This window comes from Chenopodium album, chromosome 1 (genome assembly GCF_948465745.1).
Source record: "Chenopodium album chromosome 1, dcCheAlbu1.1, whole genome shotgun sequence".
Taxonomy (NCBI): domain Eukaryota; kingdom Viridiplantae; phylum Streptophyta; class Magnoliopsida; order Caryophyllales; family Amaranthaceae; genus Chenopodium; species Chenopodium album.
Window position 1 is genome coordinate 45,323,029 of NC_137834.1, and position 8,911 is coordinate 45,331,939.

Genomic DNA, 8,911 nt, shown 5'->3' on the forward strand with positions numbered 1-8,911 from the left:
AAGAAGCAAATTTGTGGATTTTTCCTCTCATAAATTCAATGAGTTTTCCTAACTTTCTCTCACCTTTATTGCTTTCATTTATTATTGTTTTTGCTTATTTATTTGTTGATTTGAGTAGTTTAATTAGTTTAATTATTTGATTCTTGCTTTTATTATTATTTTACCTTGTTTTCCATATTTTTGTTCATCATGTTAGCTTAGGTTTTGTTCTAGGGAAATGGATGAAGGTCATGTTAATAAATTGAATGATTGATTGTGATTAGTGTGGAATTGTTTCTTGATTATTGTGTATGGATGATGCTTTTATGTATTAGAATCTTTCTAGCTAATTGATTCTATGTTTTTAATTGTGTTTTCAATCGATTGTGCGAGAGTGAGTTGGTTGAGAGCCCTAAATTCTTCCATACCTTTGCTAGGCTAGTTGCACGAGAGTGAATTAGTTTAGTAGGATAATTAACATGCTTAATTGTGCGAGAGTGAGTTAAATGTGTTGATTGTTCCTAATCAAGGTCATTTTCATCTAATTGTATGATGTTGTTGAATGCATTGATGTAATTGGATTCCACTTTCCCTAGTTTTAGTTCTTAGTTGTGTTTATTTTAACCTCTCTTTACCTCACAAGCTTTCCTAGTAGTCTAATTAGCATAAATTGATACACTTAGTCCTTTTGGGTTCGACCCTTTACTTACCCCTATACTCGTATTAGGGTAGTTTAGGTATTATAAATTGTTAATTTGATTAGGGTTAGTAGACTAACGACACTATTTTAACCCCCGATCAAATTTTGGCGCCGTTGCCGGGGTCTAAGGCGTTCATTAGTTTGTGTTGATTAGATTAGCTAGGTTCTTGTATATAATTTGATTTGTGTTTGCTTTTCTTTGTTTGATATTTGTATAAAAATGGCATGCTTATCTTTTCCTCAATTTGATGGTGAACCCTTTTATGCTTACTTTGAAAGACTAGATGGTTTTCTTAGTTACCATGGGTGTTCTCTTAATGATGCTTGTGATATAGCTTATTGGGGCATGAATGAGTATACTGAAAAAAAATCAAAAACCTTCCTATTAAAAAAAATTCAGAAACCTTGTTTGCTGATAAACGAGAACCGTTCGTTCTAAGGACCCTAATTTGAAGATTCGACTAGCGCTCAGAAGATCAATTCTTGGACAAAATTTCAAGGTTAGATCTATTTACTGCTCTCTTTTCTCATATGTTGTGTTTTAATGCGTGAATCAATGGAAATTTTAATTTGTTTTTTCTAATACATATGTGGTAGCAATTGAATTATGTTGGATTGTAGTTGCTATGCTTGAACAGATTTGTTCTCGAATTTTGATTTTATTTTTCGATATTTGCTTCAATTTGGCGAGGCTCAAGATTTTTGCTCTTTAATTTTCATAATTTCTGATTTTTGTTCTCGAATTTTGATTTTATTTTTCGATTTTTGCTTCAATTTGGTGTGACTCAATCCTCCGATATACTTCAGACTTACAGTCTATAACTGAGTTGTAGTGGTATCAATCTCTCAATGTAAAGCATATAAATAAATATATGATGTGATTCATGCATGCAAATTATTTAGAAGACTATTACTCTGTACTTCTTAGATGAAGTAGCTTTTAATTAATAAGCTAATAGGGTTGTTGAAGACTTTGATTAATGATTTCCCATAATTAATAATTATATACATGATGGTGGTTAAGATCTAAAAATGAGATTTAGTCCTGGTGGTTCTTCGACTGCCACACAAAAACAAGTTTATCATAATAATTTATTAAATTATTATCATATGCATTTTGATTTGAATTTTAGCACAAAAAAAAATGAACTTTGAATCTTACAAAACTAATCATACATATTTGATGATTGTTAAAAATCTTCTGCCACCATTGCAATTTCACTGAAAATGTCCATAAAGTTCAATGGTTAAATGCTGAGTTTGTGCAAGTAGTATAAAAAAATAAATATTCTTAATAACTAACAAGTTTGAAGTTTATAATACTTCGGCCCTATTTTTTTGAGTTTCTGGGTAGAGTAGAATAGAGCAAAACAACTCAAAAGAACGGAACCAAAGGAGATAGAGAGAATTTATTAAGAATAAGGCATATTTCCTCCTTTTTTTTGTTAATAAACTCAATCCTCCGATATATTGATGTATACAGAAACCTGACAAATTCTGTTGGAAATGTGCCATTCTAGTCATTGTGAATTGTGAATTATGTATGACTATTGATAATTATTAGTGATATGACTCAGAGGGAGTCATCCCACATTACAGAACCCCCAAATGATGGAGCGGTGTAGAGTTGCTCCCTTGCATCTAGCCCCCTAAGTCTTAGAGGTGCTACAGCGGTTCTAAGACTTAAAGGAGACTGATGATTCACGACTGAAAAATCTGCTGAGATTTTGATTTTTCTACTGAAAAATATGAACTGCTTTGATAATAATCTTACTTTCTTGCTACAGCATCGGAATATTCCGCTCGCTGAAAAAATTCTGACTTTTGCTGAAAATTTCGATTTCCCTGCTGAAGTTTTTAATTTTTCTACTGAAAAAATCTGGTTGACTTGCTGAAAAATCAGATTCTTCTTGCTGAGGAACTTTATTTCCTTGCAAAAATTTCATTTCTTCTTCTGAGAAGCCTACAACCTCGCTGAAATTCTCATTTTTCTGCTGGAAATGCTGACTCCTGCTGAAATTTTGCAAGGATATAGCTTTTTCTTCTTGAAAATCTTGTTGTTTTTTGAAACATTTGATTATCCTGCTTGCTAAAAAGTTCTGATTTTCGCTGGAAACTTCGATTTTCTTGCTTAAACTCTGACTGACTTGGTGAAAAATCTGGTTTCTCTTGCTGAGAAATATTACTGCTTTGCCAAAATCTTGAATTATCTTCTGAGAAGCTTTCTTCCTTGCTGAAATTCATATTTTCCATCGAAAAAACTGAAACTACTGCTTAGATTTTGTGAGAATATCGATTTTTCTTCTAAAAAATCTTACTGTCTTGCTGAAAATTCTGATTTCTTTTGCTGACAAACCTTGCTAATTTGCAAGTCTCATCAATGTTATAATAACCTGAGCTAGCTGCTGCAGTTCTTAGCTGATCTGAAATCTTATCAAACTGAAGACTTTGACTTTGAATTTATTGTCCTTTACCCACTTATTGAATTGTGGGAGTTCTTCTACTTTTACATCCTCTACACAAGCTGTAAAATTTTGCATCAAACTCGGCGGCAGCTTACTGCTGCGAAGCTAGACTTTGTGCTCCGCAATATTATGCTGACGGGTAGGAAAACGCTTTGATCAGACTAATTTTGTCGATCAGAGTACAGTAGGAGCCTTTACTTCCTTTGTACGTATGATCATGACATCCTAGAGGGGTCAGGTATCACTTTGACGTTATACCTAAACAATCATACTTTTTCTTCAATAGTAAAATCAAGGAGCAGTAGCTTATAGGCTTCAGGGTCTGTAGGCCTTATTATCCAACAAAACTTGTTTTTTTTTTTTTAATTTTTTTATTAGCTGAATTCTTGACACATGGAAATTTAAATTTTGTTGGACATAACTAAATGTCATTAGCTTCTAAACCACTAAAAATTTTACGAAGTAATTCTCGTACTTATTCAAAATATGGAAACGTACAATAATTGAGAGTGTAATTTGATTCTAAAAACTCTGTAATGTTTGTAGAAGAAGAAGAATGGCGGGAAGTGTTCTCGAGTTGATGTATTGGTTGCAACTCGTACAAGAAAATCTGAGAAGGCTGTGAATGCAATCAATTTGGCAAATAACACTCATGCAGTAGTAAGTTTATAAGTTTTATGTTTGTTATTTTCTATTTAACATTTACCATCTTATCTTCTAACTTAATATTGTTTATTCATAGGATGAGATAAAAAAAATTAAAGGAACAAAGAGAGCAAGGTCTTAATGAGAAAACAGATGAGCAAATTATTCAGGATGTGCTTGGCCAAGATACACATGGGTATTTGAAAGCTCATGGACCTGGTAGAAGTATAACGCAACATTTTAAAGTAAAGCCCTCTCGAATTGATCTTACTCAAGAGGTGAATGAAGTTATAAAGAAAGCAGATCAAGCAATTGAAGATGCAAGAAAAGAAGCTGAAACTGCTAGAACAGAAGCAGAACAGGCTAAAATAGAAGCTGAACAAGCCAAAAAAGAGGCGGAAGCTGTTAAGAATGACGTGGACAGAAAAATTGCTGATAATAATGCAGTTTAGGAGAAGAAGTTTAGTCAACTTCTGGATTTTCTTGGAGCAGGAAGTTCATCAGATTCTGATGATTTAGGAAGTCAAGGTTCAAAGGAATGAAGTAAGTAATGCTATCTTCACCTGTTATACATTATTCATTGGTGCATGATTCATCTTAGATATAAGTTTATGAGCTTAAAGTAGTTATACATTATTCACCTGTTATACATTATTCACCTATTATAGCAGCAGTAGTTAGACATTAAAGAATTTTGCCATGTGCCAGTTGTTATAATTTATGAGCTTAAAGTTAATTGTTCTATATTTTGTGTCAATTTGACTTTTTCATTTTGAAAACATATCCTTTTTTTGGTGCTCTTTTTGAAAAAATATTAACTTGATCATTTATCTATTTATTTATTGTAGGTAACAAGGAGCGGAGCACAGACATATTGTCACATTGTACATATATATAGAGTATATATTGTTCTTGAGCAAAACGATTTGAGTGTTTTATTTTTTATTTATTTTAGTAAGAGTGAGCTAGTGATGAGACAATGAGACAATTGATTTCTAGTATGTTTGTATGTATGGATATCGAATTCAAGTATGTTTGAATGAATGGGATTCCAAGACATTATATCACCTTTTTAATGTTATATATCGATTTCAAGAATGACAAATATGACTTATTTGAGAAAAACTCCATCTTTAATATTCAGTTATGCGTATACCATAAATGCTGCAACAAATTAAAGCTTATGCCCATTGAAATTATTAGCCACGATAGTCATTAGTGTAAAATGATATTATTTGTCACGAAAGTAATGTGGCAATGGATTTATTTGCCACGGTATTATTTGTGGCAAATAAATAATTAGCTACAGTATATTGCGGCGACAAAGTTTATTAGCCACGGTAATATTTGTGGCAAAGAAGATTACTGGTCACGGTAATGTTTGTGGCAACTAAGTTTATTAGCCACGGTAGAATTTGTGGCAAAGAACTTGTTAGCCACATTAATATTCGTGGCAAGTGAATTTGTTTGCCACGTTACATACCCGTGGCATAAAATTCGAAATTTGCCACGACATCCATTTTCCCGTGGCAAATTTCCTAGCCACGGCCTCTTGTGTCACAGGAGTAAATTTAAAAATTCCCGTGGCTACACTACATTGCCACGAGAATTTTAAACTTGTGCCACGATTTTACTCGTGGCACAAAGGTGAATTTGTTGTAGTGATGCTTGACTGGTGCTTCCAAAGAGAGATAAAATCGTCACACATGTCAATTTTAATGATGTAAGTGTTGTATCCTTTGCTATTTCTAGGTTAAATTTTATAACGCTTTTTGATTAATGAGCTAGTAAATTTAAATAAATATTTGATATGAAAGGTATATGAGTGAGATTGTTCATATACAAGGTATCTTAGGGTTGTATGGATTTTGTGATTGCAACTATCTATCCCCGTATGCTCCAACTGTGGAAAAAGACGATGATCGATGTGACTATCTAGCTAGGCTATTTTCATGTGATGATGCCATAAACAAAAATCAGCTCTTCTTTGCCCTGTATTATGAGGAGTAAGTGCATATGAGTCTAGCACATATTTTTTATTTTTTATCAGTTTTATTTCTAATTCCTTTTAAACATTCATTATTGTATTTGAATTCTATTGTTTTAATCAATATAGTGGACATTGGATGTTGGCTGTTATTTGTCCATGAGTTGGTTTGGTGCATTGGCTATATCCCGCGGGAGTAAAAGATGAACCTCCCAAATTTTCTCAAACAATAATTAACAAGTATGTGCTAGATTACTTATTTTGTTACATGTTAACTTCTTTTTATGAAAGTATTTCAATGCTATTGCTCTAATATTTTGATAATTAGGGCAATGATCAATTTTAGCGCGGAACATCGAAAGGATATCACAAAAATAAAGAAGAAACCTTACATTAAATGAATAAGCATAGAGGTGTTTGTATCTTTAATATAATTTTGCAATGCTTAGTACATAATATATGTTGATACATTATATATAACTAGGTGTTTGATTTAACCCTCCCCTTTTTATTTTTTGGTTTGTATTAGTGTCCTCGTCAAGCTAATGGCTCTAGTGATAGTGGATATTACGTTTGTCGCTACATGATTGAGACAATTGAATCTAGGCAAATGATCATCCCCGACAAGGTACGACCTTTAGTTTTAATGTATTTTGAGTAGCTGATGCACACATCTGACTATACTCTCTAAAATTTGTAGTTTTTGCACAATTATGCTCTCTAAGTAATGGGGTTGGTTTTGATAGGAAATTGGGTGTGATTGTGGATGTAAGTCATGGGAGAAGGTTATGATTTCTGAAACGATTAATTATTTGGCTATGTACTCAGCTTTAGGGGGGAAAGTATGGGTGTGATTAAGTCGAATGCTGAGATTGGCTCTAAAAATTATAAAAATAGCTAGGAAAGATGCTAACAGCTGACTAAAATGCTTAACGCTATTCCCTTTGGTCTATGTTTCATCTCATGAGAGTAATCGTGGGTAATCTTGGGGATGCAAAACCAGAGTGTGAAATGTAATATGGCTCAGATGGAAAAATAAAGAAACCCCCTTAGTTTGAGAATGATCAGCTTATGATATTTTATATTACTGCTGATTTGTCAATACATACTGCTTAGACACCAGATGAAGATTTTGGTATCCTTCTGGAGGCAGCAGTTATGTATGACAGACGTGTTGCGGCAATCTTGAATGAGGACGATTCAATTAAAGAAGAGGTCCTTTGGGATGAAATGAACGACGGGAAACATAATATATACCCTAGATTGCTATTTGTGATAACAAGTGCTTGTTGTCTAGACTGATAGAACCATGTCCCTGGTGAGAATCATAACCCTGGTGAGAAAACTCTTCACTCTCTTCCAGTACTTAATCATCAGTTAAAACCCGGGGGGGCCATCATAATGCTGAGAAGCTGTTGTTTCACTGCAACCATCACTGACAGTCAGCTTCTTAACAGCAGGTAGTCATTTAAGCCTCCAAGCTGTGAATTTGCTTATTCAAGTAGTGACTAATATGTAGATTGAACAGGCTCTGCATGCTATTGATGACTTCGCCCCTGTGTCTAACGACCCTTAACTACTAACTGAGGCTTATTTGTTATCCATGCCCCATAGTGACTAATATGTATTTGTTATCATTGTGCAATATCCTTAAATGTAGAACAATTTATTGTATATTATTAACTAATATGTATTTATTTCACATTATTTTGTAGTATTTTAAGCAAGTTCCTCATACATATTCTCAACAAATGATTCACGAGCTTAGAGAAAGGTGGATTTCATATATTACCGGATACCATCAACCAAACGACGACGATGATGATTTATGTGAATTGTAGATCAATATGGTATTGGTATATTTTGGGGCATCAATTTTTTTTTAATCAACATTAACTAGAAAGGTTTTTGATATTTAACTCACGTATTTGTTTGTATAGAACAAATTTTGTATAAATGATTTAATTTAATTGTGGTTGGATGTTTTAAATTATATATATGAAGTATATTTTGATGGCTTTCGTCGTATCTGGAAATATTTTTGTTAATTTTATTATACAGAAAGTTATATTGCACGTACAGGATCTTGGATTTATTTTACATATGAAATGTGAAGATTTTCTTACAGGATATATAAATTTACAAGATATAAAACAGGAATACAGGTCTAAAATGAAATACAAAAATAATTCAGATAATTAAAATACAGGAATAATACGAAATAAAATACATACGGTATAAAATATATATGGCCGGATTTTTTGTTAAAAAAAACTGTTATCTAACTTAACCGTTCTCTATTGTAATGCAATATAGAACGGTTAAGTGGCCTAAACCATTCTGTATTCCTTCCTTGGTGTATAAATTTAAGAAGGGAAAAGAGAACGGTTGTGACTAACAACCGTTCTCTATTTGTTATTATATAAAATGCCTACACGACCCGTTCTCTATACTTTATACATCGCTTAGCAGAAGAACGCCCCTAAGGCGATCTATAAAGCCTATTCTAACAGTTCTCTAAGGCCTTTTTTGTAGTAGTGTGAAAGGTTTGATTTCTGAGGGTTTGGTCCCAAATCTAGCCTAAACTTTCTTAATTCTTTCTTTCAATTATTTAATTTACTTGTTTGATTTTATATTTTCCTTGAAGTTACTAATGTGTGTATTTTGTTATTAGAAAGAGATACGAGGCATCCAAGTAAGTGCTTTAATTTTTTAATTGATATTTTGATATAGAAATCATGTTTAGGTTGTCATTTTGATTCCTTGTATCATGTTAGGATGCTTTTCTTAGTATGATATTTAGGGTGATTTACTTATATCAATTATGATTTCTATGATGCTTCCTACTTTCTTTCCTAATAACATGTCAGTATCATGTTAGGGATAATTTATCTTTAATGTTTAGTGAGATGCTAGGGTTTGTTATTAATCTTGTTATTATCATGCCTAGGATCTTGCTATTATTATGATTTAACATTATTGTTTTCATGATTAGTGTCATAATTATGATTGTAATAATTATTATTATTTTGTTGCTTGATATATATTTATTATTGTTATTGCTTGATCACGCCTTTTATGCATGTTTAAAGGGAATTTATACTTGTAATCACGCTTAATAAGATAATTAATAAT

The 8,911-nt window shown here is 32.4% G+C and overlaps 2 long non-coding RNA genes across 2 annotated transcripts; both read left to right on the plus strand.

The window, feature by feature from the left end:
* Positions 1-1,044: 1,044 nt before the first annotated feature.
* Positions 1,045-4,887, plus strand: LOC145583799 (uncharacterized). The gene is made up of 4 exons (XR_014100314.1): positions 1,045-1,179; positions 3,691-3,804; positions 3,887-4,332; positions 4,638-4,887. It is a non-coding gene; the product is annotated as an uncharacterized LOC145583799 (long non-coding RNA).
* Positions 4,888-6,104: 1,217 nt separating this feature from the next.
* Positions 6,105-7,788, plus strand: LOC145583850 (uncharacterized). Its single transcript, XR_014100318.1, has 3 exons — positions 6,105-6,189; positions 6,306-6,404; positions 7,492-7,788. It is a non-coding gene; the product is annotated as an uncharacterized LOC145583850 (long non-coding RNA).
* The last annotated feature ends 1,123 nt before the right edge of the window (positions 7,789-8,911 follow it).